We start from the raw sequence: 17982 nt of genomic DNA, 5'->3' as shown, positions 1-17982 counted from the left end.
AGACCCCATCAGGTACAGTTGCTTAGATAAGATTTTCCACTATATTTTCAGCTATTAGGTAATGCTGATTTATTAATTTATCATTATAATTTAAATATGAGAATTCAGACACATATATAGGATAAGACAAAAAAGGCAAGCAATATTTGAAAAAGCATTCACTATAAAAGAACTTCCAAAGGAAGCTGTGTATGGACCCATTTCTAAGTTTGTTACATAAAATATGACTTTCAATAAAACAGACGGGTTATTTGTCACCGTCTAACAAGGGTAGCCTTTCCACCAGTATCTAATACAATGATCATGTTTTCCAATTAAGACCTCATCAAAAATCCATTTAACATCACATTTCTAGCAACATTCTGCTCAAGGCTATAATGTTTTTTTTCCCCTACAGTTCTTCTGAGCCCTTTTTTTCAGAATTCACCAGAACACTTTTATTTTTTTTCACCAGAAAACTTTTAATATACATAAATTCTCCATGCAAACAGTCTGATTAAGTCATTTTAGCCTTAATTATGAAGCATCTTAAACCTTTTCCCAATCTCTATCCATTAACCAATCACAAAGCCACATCCTCATTTTCCAGTTAATTGTGCAATAGCACCCCTCTTCCCTGGTACCACAGTTACTTTTCCAGGAAGTCCATAGCAAAACATTACTAAACATATTGTTTTAAAGAACAGAAAGATATTGTCTCACACGTCTAGTGGCTGGATGTTTGAATTCCGGGTGTCCCTAGGGATATAATCTCTCTTTATTGGTTCCTGCAGAAGATCCCTATATTTTATAATCTCTACGTGGATCCAGGTATGTATGTTCCTTTGCTTGTGTAAATACATTCATATGGTGTCCTCTCCCTGTGTGTATGATCATGACAATGTGTTTCTTCTCTCCTTTGTATAAGCTATAGCTCAGAAGGAAGTAGGGGTAAGACTCACACTACTCCAGTGTGGGCTAACTGATCAGATCTTAATGGAAATGCCCTATTTCCTAAAATAAAGTCACAATCACAGATACAAAGGTTAGCACTTTAGCCTATCTATTATTGGTGACACAGTCAACATACATACTCACCAGTCAAATATTTATATGAAACACCAAAGATAAAAGAAATTTTAGAACACTCTGAGAAATTATTTGCAAATAACCTTTTTAGTAGCCAAACTTTGTTTTCAAATAAAATTGTATGTAGAATCTCAATTTATAAAATAGACAAAAGTTTAGTTGCTTTGATTAAAGCCACCATTTGTCTATTTACAGCAGTAAAGATCTGTACCTCATAAAGGCAATTGAAACCTTCTGTATTGACAAACTTATCTACTATCTAGAAGCTAATACCCAAATAAATGTCCTCCAGGAAATGTGAATAGTCAACGTAGTTGATCCATTCTCTCCAGGTGGCAGTAGAATATTGTACAACAAACAATATGTACGCTTTGCACAGATCCAGAGGCTAGAGCAAGTTTTCAATCATTTGATCAGGGATCAAATCCCAGAGGAAATATTTTTGGTTTTCTTGCTATTATTTTCTTGAATTGTGCCTTGATGTTTGATGGCAATTCATTATGCATCACTCACGATGATATTTCACATCTAATATGGTTTAATATTATTTCTTCTATGCAAAAATATATCTAAAATATATTTTCAATACCAGAAGCTAATAATTAATCATCTATTCCATTTCTACTCTCACGGTACCAGGTTGATGAAACAATACTATATTTATTGGGGTAAAATTCACATAATGTAAAATTGAACATTTTAAAGTATACTATTTTTGGTACATTAAAACATAGTACATCAGTCATCACTGTATAATTAATTTCAGGGTCTTTCAATAACTATCCCCATAAAAAAACCCTAAAACATACATAAGTACTCCCCACTCTTTCCCTGGCAACAACAAGTCTTTCTGATTATGTGGGTTTTCCCGTTCTGTCAATTCATATAAGTGAAATCATATAATATGTTGCTTTAAGAACCCTTTTCATTGTGAATTTTGTGACGATTTACAAAGATCATGAGTTATGCATTCAACAGTTGAAATACTTTTGTTTCATTTCATTCATTGCTACCTCCTCAACGTGCCATTCCTAATCCCATGTCCTCTCTGTGCTTTCTGTAAAAATAATTTAAAGATAAATACAAATAAAGAAAAGACAGCTAGCAATATTAAAAAGCCAAAGAAGACATTTATGTTTGGGAATAAATAAGAATCATTTAAGCCTAAAGAAAATTTAGATTGGCTCAAGAGGGAGATCAACTGACCAAGTATCATATTATACCACAATTCAATCCACCATGATCAAGTTTATAATAACCTCTGTCATATAGTAATGTTGTTCATGTCCCTGCCCTGTGACTAGAGGGTATTTGCCAGAGGCCCAATCTGGCCAGACACTAAGATGGACTTTCCACTCCAACCATCCTCCACAGTCTTCCACAAATTGATGTTCACAATGTAAGGGCTGACATTTTCCCTTTCAGCATACTTGGGCTTTGTTATTGTCATCTTTGGCTCACACAGGATGATGTGTTTCTTCTGTGTGCATTTAGTATACACCTCATTTAGAATGGCTGCTTGTTTGAATATAGTCCTTTAAGACCCCAGACACTATTCGAATTGATAGTTGGGCACCATCTGCTTTCTTCACCACACTGTACTGAAGCATCCTTCTCTTCAGTGATCACTTCATGAAGGCGAGTTTTGAGCAGGGCCATCTTATGAAAGCTAATTGTCCTTGGATTTGGGGCTAGAATTAAGGGGGAGTCCAGAATCCCTCTGCTGGTCCATGGATTATGAAGGACACTGATTAACTTTACTAGCCATATTATCATTTTATGACAAACAACCAACCATGAGAACCAAAGCCAAAATAAAATAGACCAAAGCAAACCACAAAGAAAAACATGATCAACCTAAGACGACTTGAGTTGATAACATCAATAATTTACTAATGGTCTAGAATTTAAGATGAGTTTATTTGAGTATAGTCTTGCTGAGAATTGCAATCCATGTGTTGTTGCTTTGTACAGGTTGACTTCTTAAATGGTTGAGCTCTGTTTACATTGAGCATGGGGGGTAGTGTTAGGGGAAAATTTCCTGTAACATTCCTTATAAGGGCAGATCCTTGCCTATCAGATTGATTACGGTCCTTCATTCAAGGTGAGCATTGAGATTCTAAATAGATGGAGGTCCTGGATCCCCTTTCCTTGGCTGCTCACCAAGCCAGAGATCCCACCCAAGGTCCAACACCTTCCATTTCAATAGTCTTGGGCTGGGGGGTACTCTTGGCTTTCTCTCCCATCAGTGAATTTCAGTTCTAAGGCCAAGAGTACAGGTAGTTTTGAGGTAGGGTACAGTTCATTCAGTCAAGCTTCCACATTGATTTCTTCAAGTGTGGTCCTTGGGAGATGCCATGTTCTCTGTAAGGCCACTGTCTAAGGTCATCTGAGTGCTTAGGCCATTGCATGATTCATCAAAGTTTTGGTAGAAATTTATTCAACCTCTCTACCCAGGAACGTAGAACCTGGTTTATGCCCCCTTTAGGTTCCCTACAGTTATGATCATCTCTTCCTGATCTGAGGTTGCTCCCTGCCCCTACTATACCCACCAACAGAAGAATAAGTGCCTCCACTAAACAGTAGTTCCTCCTTTCCCTAGGGGTTAACGTGATTTTCTGTTAAATTTCTCCTCTCATTGCTGCGGAGGTCCAGTAGATTTGTCGCTGATGTGTCTCATGTTGTATGACATTAAGTGGACGGTCTTCACCCTTGCTCCTTTGTGAAGAGGTGACCTTAGCCAATGTGAGGTCTCTTTTGAGGTGGTTCTAATGAAGTGTACACAAAGGGGTGATGTATGGTTCGTGGGCAGCAAGCAGAATTTCTACCCCTTTGTTTGGGAATTGGTCTCCAAGATTTGTTTAATCGGTGTTTCTCCTTATAGTAGTAAAGAATATTTGTCCTATCACAATGGACTAATTTCACTCAGCATAATGGTTTCCAGGTATCCTGAATTTAGTATATATAAATGATTCTTTAAACTAACAGCCATAACAAAATAAAACAGATTAAAACTTCAATTGCATACAAAGCAGAAAGTATTAAAAACTAGAAGAAATTAATTTTGTTTTTTGTTACTTTTTAAAGAAAAAGAAATTTAAAATGGATTAAAAGTGAGATAAAATGACAGAGTATTAAATTTTAACCTAATTGCATCTGTGGTAATCCATTTTCCAGTTCGTTCTACCTGATAACAAGGCTATTTATATTCCTGGTCTACAGGGGATTCACCAGAGGCGTAATTCATGTGTATTTCTTGCTCACTTCTCATTAAACTGAAAAAAAACATTAAAATGTGCCAAAAGAGAGATACAATGATAAGACATTATAGTGTAACCTAACTATGTCTGCTATAATTAACGATACAGTGCTCTGTGTTTGATAACAAGAGTATTCAGATCCCTCAACTATGATCAGAGGGCATTCCCCAGAGGCTTAACCTATGTGTGGATCCTGCAAATGGATTTTGAGCTTTATTGTCATCCATAGCCTTATGAATAATATTTCATTGTATGAATATTCCACACTCATCTAGCAGCTGATGGAAATTTTTGTTGTTACTACATTTTGTCTACTATAGATAAACATGTGTGTGTACATTTTTGTGTTTTCATTGTCTTTGGGTGTTTACCTAGGAATGAAAATTCTGAACCATATACTAGCTGTATGTTTAACATTTTGAGGAGTTCACAAAGTGTAATCTATGTAACTTCATGGTTTATCATACGTAATAAAACTACCAAAATTTTCAGTCTGAAATTAATAAAAATGCAATTAAAATGCATTGATAGTTATTGATGGCTGGGATGCAAAAGTTGGAAGCAAAGAGGAAGGAGGAGTACTTTAAAAATGTGGTGATTCAAATACCAAATTTGGAAACAAAAAGGAACTGCCATTGCAAAATATGGTCTTGGTGATATAAAAGCAGGAGATCACATTATAGAATTTTGCAAGACCAATATGGCTTCTTCCTCACAAATACCTTTTTTAACAACACAAATCATGACAAGACAGGTGGCCTTATCTAGATGGGATACACAGCAATTAAACTGAGTACATTTGTCAGAAGAGACAATGTAAATGGTAAATATCACCAGCTAAAAGGAGACCAGTGTCTGGCTGTGAAAAAGAACATCAATTTCTCAGATGTAAGTTCATTTTGAGGAGAAAAAAATTAAAACAAATTCACAGAGACAAAATACATCCAAGAGTATATCATTTTGATAATGATACTCTCTTGATATGATAATGAATTTTGATAATGAGTTGCACTGGGTAAATCTGCTTGCGGTAGTTACATAATCTGTGGTCAATTTGAGGATTAAGAGTGTAGAGGTGGAGCCTAGTCTGTCAATCAAGATATAGCCAATGAGGCCTCTATGTGGGCATGGCCTTCTCCTAAGGATTGTGGGAACCCCTGTAACTCCTCCTTGGAGGAGGGAGACTCTCTCTTTCTCTCTTGGCTCATTCCCTGAAAGAAATCTCTGTGGAGAAGACACATGGACAGAGGTTGATGGAGCCAGACCTCTGGAGCCAGAGAAGCCCCATGGAAACCCCTGTCAGCACTGAGATACTTACAACGCCAGTGGATCCACAAGACTTCCCACCTACTGGCCTGTGATCTTCCTGCATTCAGCATCATTGCATGTGTTTCCAGACTCTGAAGCAGACTTTATAGATTGGTATTGGACATATGGGCTAATATAGCACTTATGAACTTGATCTGAACTGGGCTGTGATATTTTCTCAATATTTGACTGCTCTTGTATATAAAGCTCTTTCTTATACACATATGATGCTATGGATTTGTTTCTCTATTCTGCTCAGAGTAACACACTGCTGCACAAAACTTCTTCAGAATATTGTAAAGCAAGAATGTTACTCCCCCCCCTCCTCCACCATTGTCTACCATGTGCATCCCTGGTTTTGGTCTGGTCTCTGCCATACTACACAGTCTTAACTCCAAAAATGTTTGTACACAGTAGCTTTTTCCCCTATGCCACTTTTGAAAGGTAGCGGTAGGCCCCAGCGAGATTTGAACTCTCAACACCTGGTTTACAAGACCAGTACTCTAACCCCTTCGTTATGGGGAGAAAGGAAAACAAAAGGATGAATATAAGGAAGAAAAAGGTAGTGGGGCCATGGGGCACTAATCCACCCAAGGGGAGGGTATTGTTTATATCTCCACAGGGAAAGTGGGACCAGACTTCAACCCAGTGCCGCAAGGTGTGAATGCAATATCCCGGCGTGGAGTAGGGAACCAGTGGAGAGGTCTGGGAGGCTGGCCCCAGCACCATAAATGAAGTGGATTCCTGCCCCTCCCCCGAAAAGAATTTGTTCCAAAGGACTACATTGACTCTGCAGCTCTGGGAGATGGACATATCTGATCAGAGCACACGGGAGCAGATGAAGGGGCAGGAGGAGAGAGTGGAACACAGCCTGGCCCACCAGGCCATGAGGAGGATGTTCCTGAGTAGAGCAGCCAGTCCACAGAGAGAACAACATGGCTGGCCCCACTATGAGAAATGATGCCACTCAGTGACTAAGGGCGATACAGGGGACAGCACCAGAGACACAGTGTGGGAATTGCACCAGACCTGATCCCACCACACCGAGGCAAATCACTGGGGGAGTGCAGCAGAACAGCAAGGGAATGGAGTGGCAAGGTCTCAGGGAATGCTGAAAGTGGACTTTGGGGCCAGGGTGTGGTGCCCCAACAGACTGGACTGGAAAACGCTCCTAAGGGCCAGCAAACGATCCCTGAACTAACTACAAGCTTTTCTCTTGTGAAAAAAAAAAAAAGAATGTTACTTTTAGGACTAAAGTGTCCCTGATCTAAGCCATGGTATGTTCAGATGCCTCATATGCCTGTGGAAGTGGGACATTGATTAAGGATGACTGAAAAAATAATTGATGCATTTGATTTGTTTTGCTGGCAAACAAAATGGAAAGCACCGTAGATTGCCAAAAAGACAAACAAATATGTCGTAGAAAATGTATGATCAGAGTATTCCTTAGAGCAGCGGTTCTCAACCCTTTGAGGATTGAACAACCCTTTCACAGGGTTCACCTACTAAGACCATGTGAAAACACATATTTCTGATGGTCTCAGGAAGCAGGACACCGCTCCTCTATCTGTCTCCAGGTGGGTCTGCCCACAAGCAGATATGCCCACATATGAGTACCTGGTGTGAATATTTACCCATGGTACATCATACTTCAAGGCAAAATTTCATTTATTTATAATTAGAAATAAATATTTCACAATATATCATTACATATTGTTTTGTGATTAATCACTATGCTTTAATTATGCTCAATTTGTAACAATGAAAATACATCCTGCATATCAGTTATTTACATTATGATTCATAACAATAGCAAAATTACATTTATGAAGTAGCAACGAAAATAATTTTATGGTTGAGGGTCACTACAACATGAGGAACTGTATTAAAGGCGCATGGCATTAGGAAGGTTGAGAATCACTACCTTAGAGCCAAGGATAGCAAGACTTCATTATATGTATGTTAGACATGTGGTCAGAGTGACTTCAAGTTTGGTAAAGTAGATGGGTAGTGAAAAAGAGCAAGGTCCTCAAAAGCTGGATCGACACAGGGAAACCATAATAGGCTCAAAGATGAAAAATTGTGAGAGTGTTGGACCAGGTGGTGTTTTGTTATGTTGTACATAGGAACACACTGAGCCCAAACCAACCAGATTGCACCTAACAGCAATGACACCACTAGGGAAGTTAACAGGTCACCATAAATTAAGATCAATAACCATAAGGGCACATTCATTGGTCCGCAGAAATACTTCTCAGCTAACAGCTAGGTCTCTCAGTCAATGTACTAGGAAGGCTGCCTATCACTTTCACTGTCCCATGTCTTGGGCCAGAAGAGGGGAACGTATCTCATAGTCTCAGCACTGCTTGTTTGAATCACTGTGTCACAGTCTCTGCTGCCTTTGGTATTGACCTCTGCCACTTCAGACAGAGATCTGGAATGTGCCCTTGTGATGGTCGTGGGCTTTTTCTCTCTACCCTAGATGGCTCACCTACACAGAGAAATGGCTTGTGACTTACGTCATACCCTCTAGTAAACTTGAGTCTAAAGATACATCCCATATCAATCCTTTAACAGAGAATGTCATCCAAAATAGGATGATAACCAGAAACTTAAAGTCAAAAATTAGAATACATCACATAAGGAAATTCTGACTAGAAGCACTGAATTATTTGACTACATATTATTTGACATGCTTAAATCTGTTGTGGACTTTGAACTTTTAATTATTTTACTTTTCAAACAGAGAATATAGATTTGATATATATTTTATTTTGATCCGCTTTTCATTTGGTGACACATTATTGTATTTTCCTTTATGTTTAGACAAAGTTTTCTTTAATGCATTGAATTTATTTCATACTATTTCTTTTAAATATTTTCTCAAGAAAAGTCAATATCTGTGTTTTCTCATGTACATTTTAAAATTTATTCCTATTTTCTAGTATGTGACCTATATGTTCTTACTTCTTTTCATGTCGCAAAAATAGAAAACTGAGAATTTTGTACAATCTTTCAGTTTGGAAATTAAGATTCCCCTCCTTCTCTTTCATTGTTGCCTTATAATATATTAGGTGTTATTTGTTCAGGACATTTCTGGATGAATTTTGTAAAGCATGTATCCTTTGTAATGTCTAACCTTTTAGACACTCTTCCATTTGTTTAGTGCTCAGATACCAATTTGATAGATTCCAACAAGCACCTGGAACCATATATACAAATAAATATACCAGGCTTTGGAAATGAATTCTGTGTGGGTGTATGTTGTAGCATGCCTTCAACATTCAATCAGGCAATTTATAATTTATTAGTCAGTCTTATCCCTTCAATTTTTGCTTGTACAGAATCTGAAAGTCACCCATACCTGAGAGTTTAGAGTAGTGTGTCTCTGAACATGATGTCAGTCCTGGGAATGTTTTGCCTTTTCGTTTCCTAAGAATATATGAAAGTTTTCAAAACTCTTATTCCTCCAAAGTGACTCATTCTTCAGCCTTTAATATAACATTTTCATTTTTTCTATTGTTTTCACCAAATATTATTCCCTGTCCTAGGCCACAGCAATGAATGTAATCTCTTTAAAAGTTTTTGACACAAATCTCTCCCCTTGCTGAAAAACACCTCAGCCTTGAGAAAATTGTGTTAGCTGAAAGAAAGGCAAGGCCTTTGAGTTGTTCTTCCAGGGACCCAACTGCATGTCACAACCAATAACTACAATTCTTTAAGAGTAAGTTCTCCTCTATTCCCTCTGGCCATTAGAAACTATATTGGAATACGAGCTGCTGTCTATGAGACCACACAGTCAAGCTGGGGAGTGTACAGGAGGCTAGGCTAAGGTGAAAAAACTCCACAGAACCTTCTTAACAAGAATAAGTTTCTCCCCTCTCCTTTTATTGAGTTTTCATCTGGCTTCTGTAACAACCATATTACATGCTGCAGAGTTCAAAGAAGTTGATTCCAAACCACGTTGTCCTGAGGGACATGCGCAAGAGAAAATGTGGGAAGATACCAGCAGGATTATAAGATTCAATTGTGACTTCTGCAGGGTAAGTTGTGATTATGAAATCCTAGATCCTGATGAGGAGATTGATCAGTCTTGTCATCCGGCTGGTTTAAAAAGACCCAGTTCAGAAGCAGGAGGGGGATATCTGGCTGCCATACAGAAAGAAGAGCCAAGGAAGGAATGTAAAGTCAGGGTGACAGGTGTCAATGCGAGTGAAGGGGAAGATAGTATTCCAGGAGACGTAGAAGGGAAATCAAACATTGGGGGGGGGGCGGGTTTCGGGTAAGCTATTGATAAGTTGTTTCAATTGTTGAATACAAAATTGAGGATCTGAAATATAAATCCCCAGCTAATTCACCATAAAAAAATAAAAGAATGAAAGAACTAAGGAAAGAAAGAAAGAAAGAAAGAAAGAAAGAAAGAAAGAAAGAAAGAAAGAAAGAAAGAAAGAAAGAAAGAAAAAGAAAGGAGAAGAGCATGTCTTGTGAATGGCAAGATCATGCACATGTAATCTTCTTGATCCTGGAGCAGGAATCATCCCATCAAAGAAACAGCAAAGCAGAACCAAAAAGCATGAGTTCAAGAGAGAGTGGAGGGTTTCTCAACCCAAGGAGCAAGTGAATTTGAGTCCCTCTCACTTTTGGAGTAGCGTGTCTCCAGCACTAGGTTTGTTGACCTATGGAGCTAGAGCTGAACATCTTCCGACTGAGAGTTATAGTGGGGTTTTCTGCGCTTTGGGCATTTATCAACAGTGCTAAAACTGCTCTGTAACTTTGCTCGAGCAGGACAGCGGCCAGGGCAAGGGCTTGTGGCATAGGAGTGAAGAGCTTAACCTGACCACAACTGTATCCTGAACTTCTCTGATCCTGAATTATAACCTGGACATTCCCTAATCAAACCTGTAATTGTCTGTGGAGTGAGGGGGCTGGGGAAAGGGGGTGAAGAATGATGATTCTGAGAATGAATGCCAATTAACTCTGTAATTTTATGGAGGATCAGATTTGTGAAGTCTCCTCTTTCATGTTTATTAATGCCACTGTAATTTCTTAATAAACTATGCATTTACTTCATAAAGCATAGTTATCTAGGCGTAATCAGGAAACAATAAAAATAGGATGAGGTTTGGCAATAATCACTGCAGTAATATGTTTGTCTTTGCTTCCATTACAACATTCGAATTTTGTTAATTTAATTAACACTCCACATTTATTAGATTTTTTTGTTCCTATATCAAGGACAATTTTAGAATTGTTTCTATACTAATTAGCTCTAAAAGATGCCCAAGCTCATTTTCACATTTAAAAAAATCACCTTGAATGACTTATTTTAAGGGATCAATATAGATTGCTTAATGTAAATTATTAAAAAAGCTTCTTCCCCTCCCAATATATACAAGTAGTGCTTGTCATAAACAGCTCTTGAAAACACATTCCAGTTAAATAGCAATCATAATATATATTCAGAAATTGATCTAAAACCACTGTATTTTAGTATTTACTTTTAGTAAAGTAATAACCATTTAAAATGATTTTTTATTATGAATTAGCTGGGGCACTTACATTTCAGAACATCAAAAGTTCACATCGCTCATTAACACCTCTCATTCCCACACGTGATTGCTCTTCTCCCTCTGATGGCCCTCCATTCTCTCTTTTCCTCTAGTCAATATCTATCAACCTTCTAGTCCATTACTTCATTTTTCCACTCTTGCCTTCCCTACCTTGGGAGTATCCAAAACATACTCTTTTTTGATATCCAAGTCTCTGTCTTGATTTTTTAGGCTAATAGTAGTGGTCTCATACAATATTTATACATTTGTGAATGACTGCCTTCAATTGCATCATTTTCTCCGGTCCATTTGTGCTATGGGGTGTTTTGTGGTTTGATCATTCTTTGAAGTGATGCAGCATATTTCATTGTGTGTATATGTATCAAAGTTCTTTAGTTATTCTTCTACTGAGGGCATTTGGACTGATTCCAACTTCTTGCTATTGTGGACAATTTTGTGATGAAATGGGAGTGCATGTGTCTTTCTGTGTTATGCCTCTTACTTCTTTATTGTATATACCAATTTCCAACAGAGTTATTGCGGCCTTGGATGGAATTTCTGTTCCCAGTTGTTTGAGGTACCTCCATATCATTTTTCACAATGGTTGTACATATTTACAGACCTACCAGAAGTGTTCACGTCTCCACATCCTTTGCAGAATTTTAAAAAATAGGGTCACCATTTTTGGGTATAAGGTAATGCCATCATTTTTATTAGGAGAATTATTTCATATATTTATTATTCATTTTGACAGAATTGGGGGTGAACGCTCTGTTCATAACCTTTTCCGAATTTTTCATTCGATTATTCATTTGTTTCTTATTGAGGTATTTCGAGTTTCTTTAGATTTTAGAGATAAATCTCTTATCTGTTATGTTATTGTTTTAAAAATACACAAAACCATTCACAGATCATGAGTTCTCTTTCACTCTTTTGATGAAGTCTTTTTAGGTCCCGGGCATCTATTTTGTCTTCTACTGTGTGGCTTCATTATATGAGATAGTATGCCTATTCTGTGTAAAAGAGACCTTAAGTGTGCCCATATTTTCCCATTGATAACCTTACGACATCTATTTTCAATGGAAATATGATTCCATGAGGAAGTAAGGCTTAAAATATCTGAGTCAACTGTTTTGCTTTATTGTGTATAAGTAACATAAATTATTTATTTAGAAAGCCCACATCTAAATGAAATATATTTTCTTTTTTACTTATCCTCTTTCTTCCGAATGTATAAATATAGCCACTCCTTCTAAAAATTAACAACTTTTATGTACATTATATAATACAATTATATACATTTTAATTTTGTATTATTGAACTTAAAGTTAACCATTCTTATGACATTATCTTTAAAATGTATTTATCACAAATATTTTATTTTTTCAAAAATGTATACTAAATGTATCATTTATGAGACCACAGTTTTAAATGTTCATTTTATGAATTATATTAGCCATTGATTGCATTTGTTTTACTTTCTCTATAGCAATGAGTACTCAAGAGAAACTCTGAAAAATTGAACTACATATTTCAGGTTGATTCCTGGTTTCTTTTTCAAAGAAACCTTTAAAAGCTATGCTTACATTCAGATGTTGAGTATGTAAAATATGCCTGTAACTTTCTAACACACAAGAAGAAATAAGCTCGCTGAAGCCTGCCTTCTTTTGGTAAAAAAGCATAGATTTAAATTAAACAGATCTGAATTGGAATCCCACTTTCATGACTAACAAGCTGTGTGATCTAAGGTAAATTACATGTATTCCCTATGCCTTAATTTCCTCAATTGTAATGATAAGATTATTACTGTATATCTCATGGAGTTGATGGGAAGATAGATAAGTTAAGTTCTCAGAAATTTGTGTTATGTTATTAAAGTGTCCATCTATTGAGACACCCACAAATAGTAAAAACCATAAACCTTAAAACCCAACTTCTGAGGAGATCATAAATATTTAAATATTAGTGTTATCTGCTTCTTAGGTTGCTAAAACTGGTTCTGGCATATAGCTGATATTCAAGAAATAAATAGTAGTTCCATTCGCACTTATCTTTACAAAATATATATTACTTTTTATAGTAGTTTCAAATTTTCTGCTTTATCACCGAGTGGGATTAAATGAGATTATATGTGCAACCCTATACATATGCTTACTCATAGAGACTCTGTGAGACAGAGTAGAACTGCTCCTTAAGAGCTCTGAGAAGGAGAACACAGCTTCTTCTCTTTCCTGAGCAGCAGCTTTTCGGTTCCAACTGCCAATCTACCAATTAGCAGCCCAACACTTCATTTACTGCACCACCAGTTCTTGGAGAACAAACCACAAAACCCTCTCTTCCAAAATTCCCTGTAATCAAGTTGATTTTGACTCCAAGAACCTTTAGAGCAGAGTTGAAATTCCCCATTGGGTTTCTGAGACTTTCAATTTTTAAGGGAGTGGAAAGTGTAACCTTTCTTCCATGGAGAGGCTGATAGATTCCAACCAAGGCTCCCGGTGGCATAGTGCGTTATGACTTGGGCTGCTAACCATTAGGTCAGCAGTTCAAAATCACCTACTGCTCCAAGGAAGAAAGATGAAACTTTCTACTTCCATAAAGATTTACAATGTCAGTAACACATGGTGCAGTTGCACTCTGTCCTGCAGGGTTACTATGAGTTAGAATCTATTTGATGTCAGTGAGTTAAGTGAATATATACCTTAGACATTCAGCATAATTGTGTGATGATTCTCATGCTGATGTGTTGGTGAAGATGACATGCCGACATTCTGGTTTATTATTTAAATCATATTTATTTATGTATCTCCACATGTAAAACACTTATAAAAAGCATCTAAGTGCAGGACACATAAATGCCTCAAACAGCAGTCTTATCCGAACTAACAGATATTATTACCATGTCCACCTTCATTTGTGACAGCACAGCTCACTGGTCAACTCTGCTGCCACACACTCCTGCAAAACACACTGAAAGCTTAGCCCATGGTCTCAATCCATCAGCGTCAGTTCACTTTACCACACTTAGCAATCAACAGCCAAAGAGCATATACATCATTCATCTTTAACAGCACTTGACAAACAACTCATACATACAACATACAACATACAACTCATACAGGTAACCTAGGAGCAAAACTCAAGTCTTCCAACACATGTGGATGTCCTTTGTATGCAAAATATCCACACATTATTTCCGAACATTGCACTCTGCACACTCTCTCAGAAAGCCAGAGAATTGAGAGACATATCTTGCTAAGTTAAAAAATATCCATTATGCACCACCAAGTCTCTGCACACAATCTTTCCTTTTCACGCTCATACTATCCTTTTCTGCCCTGGCACAACAATCAACCCAACACAAGATTTGAAAAGGTCAGTCATCTGGTCCCATCGCACTGCCTGTATTCATAGCATTTATGCAAGTGCATGAAATAAAGAGTAATGGTTCAAAATGAGATACCCGCCATAAAAGACACAACATGTACAGTGTGGTGATGAATTCTTGAAAGACAAAGCGTTGAGACAAAAGTATTTCCGATGAAAGGATATTTACAGCATGACTTTGAATAAAGTGCTTCTTTCGCACTGAGACCCACGTCACGTACTACGTGAGAACTTCTTATTGTACTTTTGGATATGAAGGGACAAGTGCTAACAAACCCAAAGAATCTAACAGAACCAAACACAGTGACACTAGGATCTCCAGGAAGGAGATACTCTTACGGAACAATTCATTTTGTGGTGTTCCAAGTAAAACAAATAGAAAAGAATGGAGTTCTAATCAATGGTTTCCATTTTGAACATGAAAATGATTCCTTTGACAAGGTCATGGATAAAATATTATGGGAGAAACCTTTTGATATCAATCAGGCAAACCACAGTTCACTTTCAACTACTCAATACTTCAACCTTTTAAGTAAATAACATAAAATTCCTTTATCTCTTCCTCCTTTGAAAAGTACCAAAAATATAATCCACACTGAACAAACCAATCTTGAAAAATTTTAGTACATAAATATTTTACAGTATACTTACCAGGAATTTAGAAATGTTTGAATTTCTACCACTGTTAAGCAAGCAAGCAAGCAAGCAACCAACCAACCAGAACCCACGGTCTGCATTCCCAGCCAGAGAATTTGAAATCCATGCTTGATCCAAAGACTCCATTAAAAAACACTACTTAACCTTCATTTGAGGCTTATCCCAAGCCAATTGCTCAGCCCAAATTTGAATCACCGTACGAGGTATTTCCAGAGCCAAAGGTCAGAATTAGCACTCTCTGCTTGCTGCCTTGACATTGGTTCTTACCCAACAGGTTTGACTGGTTCCGCTTATTAGCTAGCATTCCCATAATACCCCAGCTACTCTGTGCTGCTGTGTGTGTTGTAGCCACCATTTCTGGATTAATATTAAAAGCCCCCAAATGCATGCTCCCACTCATATTACTACGTTGATTGTTCCCCTGCTAGCCCCACTCCTTCCACTATTACTGGTACCTAATCCACCTTGATTCCCAAAGCCACCTGGATAACCACCAATTCTTCCACTTCTGTCTATTGCTATGGAATTTAGGTTCTACCTTGATTAGGTTCCGCTGATTACTGTAATGATCAAGCCCTCCCTACAGAGACTGGGCAACTTGATCTTCAGCAAATGCGACCAAGGCGAAAGCCTTGAATGGTTTGAGAATGAAGATGCCGCCACTTCAGCAAATTTGTAAAAGACTGCAACACCCATCAGAGGTTATATCCTCTGCACAACCCCCACCCAATAAACAAATTTCTGCTCCTGAAAGGTTTGTCTGACCTTTGCCTAGAATGAGGACATTTACCATCACCAATTGTCCATCTATTGTGGACACGACTTTCACCTAGGTCTCTCTCTCTTTCTTTTTGTTTATAGTTAGGTGATATGTAACACTTAATTTCTCTCCCTTTTGACGCATTTAAAAGTTGAATTTGTTAAAAAAAAAGTGAAGGGGAAATACACCTGAATTCAGCTTCCAGGAAATCCCTCTGAACATGCACTAGGGCTATGAACAGCCTTGCTGTCATACAAATTACATTGAAAAAGTGGGTTATGGAAGATGGAGGTAAGTTAAAATTTAACACTTTATCATTTGTACCATTTTATTAGTATGTTTAATCATTTTATTAGGAGCTCTTATAGATTTCATGACATTCCATAGTTCAATCGCATCAAGCAGTGTTGTACAATTGTTCCCACAATCAGTTTCAAAACATTTTCTTTCTTCGTGTGCTCCTTGATTATCAGTTCCCAGCTTATCCCCTCGCCAAATTCCCCGGAATCCTTATGTTCATTCATTTATTCATTAGCTGCATCTTACACCATCCAATATATCCATTTGCATACAATTCTCTTGTTTGCTTTGCTCCAGTGAGGTTATACATCATCAGTGCTATCAGCTGCTCCCCCTCCTCTCCCCCACCCCCTGCGCTTCCCTTTCCCTCTGGCAACCACTTATTCAATAAAACAAACAAAGCCAAACCCTTTGGAATGACTGGTTTTAATACCTTTCATGACCTGCACCATGAGAACTTCTCCAAAAGTACTAAACTATTCCTCCAGATCCTGCTCAGTTGTTTCCCTCAGGAGACCCCAACATAAGCAAATCATAGGCTTTCTGGGCTGCTCTTTTCACGGTGGTTTCTACTCCTGTAAACATTTAACAGTCTCAGAAACCCACAGGAGGTCACTGTGAGTCAGCATTGGCTCAAAGCCAGTGAGTTTGAGAGTGAGATGATGAAGTATATGTCTCATTCATCTTTCTTTTGTTATTTTTTGGGATAATTCACAACATAGACCATGTTCCCCCACCTGGCATTGGGAGCATGCAGAATGCCTGCCATGAACCAGACACCTCCCTTACACTGACAAACGTTCATTCTTTTTCTTTCTTTCTTTCTTTCTTTCTTCTTCTTCTTCTTTTTTTTTTTTTTTTTTGCAGTGGGCTTCTATAGTGCAAGCCAGAGGCTCAACAGAGCACAGTTCCACCGCTATTGCAGTTGGCTCCTTGTTCTCCTCTTTGGTTACCTGAATATATTCAGACATGGTTTACATTTTCTGCTAGAACACCCTTAGTGAGCCTGATGAGGAAGCAAGCAGGAAGTAACCCAAGCACATCACAGCTAGTGCTTTGTTCTCACAAAGTGGCCCAGACTGTCTTTGTAATCGTTTGAAACAATATACAGGAATGCCAAATAGGAATAAGGTAAATGTTTAGAAGCTAGAATTTAAGAATGGGAAATTTCTAGAAGAACCAGTGTCAGATTATCCAATAAAAGGGGCACCCTTGTGCTTATGTACGCATCTTTAGTGATCAATTCCATAGTTTGTCACCGTGTTAGAGAGTCTGTTTCAGGTAGGGCTAGCAACTACCTCTCAACCTTTCTGTGAAATCAAAGCCTCTTTTCAAGTTTACAATCCTAGATGGAGTGCCCAGTCAACAAGAAACCGTGGGCTTACTTGTGCTGTTTTCACTACTGTGCAGTGAAGAATTTCATGTGTTGCAGATTCAAAAATAAGGAGATGTAGCCTGTGGTTATCTTGCTTATTGAGTAATCTCTTCCTGAGAATAATGCACAATGAAATCATTAGATTATGCATTCCACGGAAAATTACTTTAGCCACTTTTTGTTCCTTCTGAACACAAAAGAGGTACCATTTACCTGGTTTTACACACCCATGGGCTATAACCAGGCTTATACTTAGTTCTTTTTGTATTTGCTAAAAAATATCCTTTCATAAGGCAAAATATTAGATGTTGAGAATGGTAT

The 17982-nt window shown here is 37.7% G+C and overlaps 1 pseudogene; it reads right to left on the bottom strand.

Annotated features, from left to right (window-relative positions):
- Positions 1–15365: 15365 nt before the first annotated feature.
- The window catches only part of LOC142433747 (TAR DNA-binding protein 43-like), a 115349-nt pseudogene continuing 112732 nt past the window's right edge, over positions 15366–17982 (bottom strand).

Source organism: Tenrec ecaudatus, chromosome X (assembly GCF_050624435.1).
Source record: "Tenrec ecaudatus isolate mTenEca1 chromosome X, mTenEca1.hap1, whole genome shotgun sequence".
NCBI classification, from domain to species: domain Eukaryota; kingdom Metazoa; phylum Chordata; class Mammalia; order Afrosoricida; family Tenrecidae; genus Tenrec; species Tenrec ecaudatus.
Note: the sequence above shows the minus strand (reverse complement) of the source record. Positions and strands in the feature narration are given on the sequence as shown.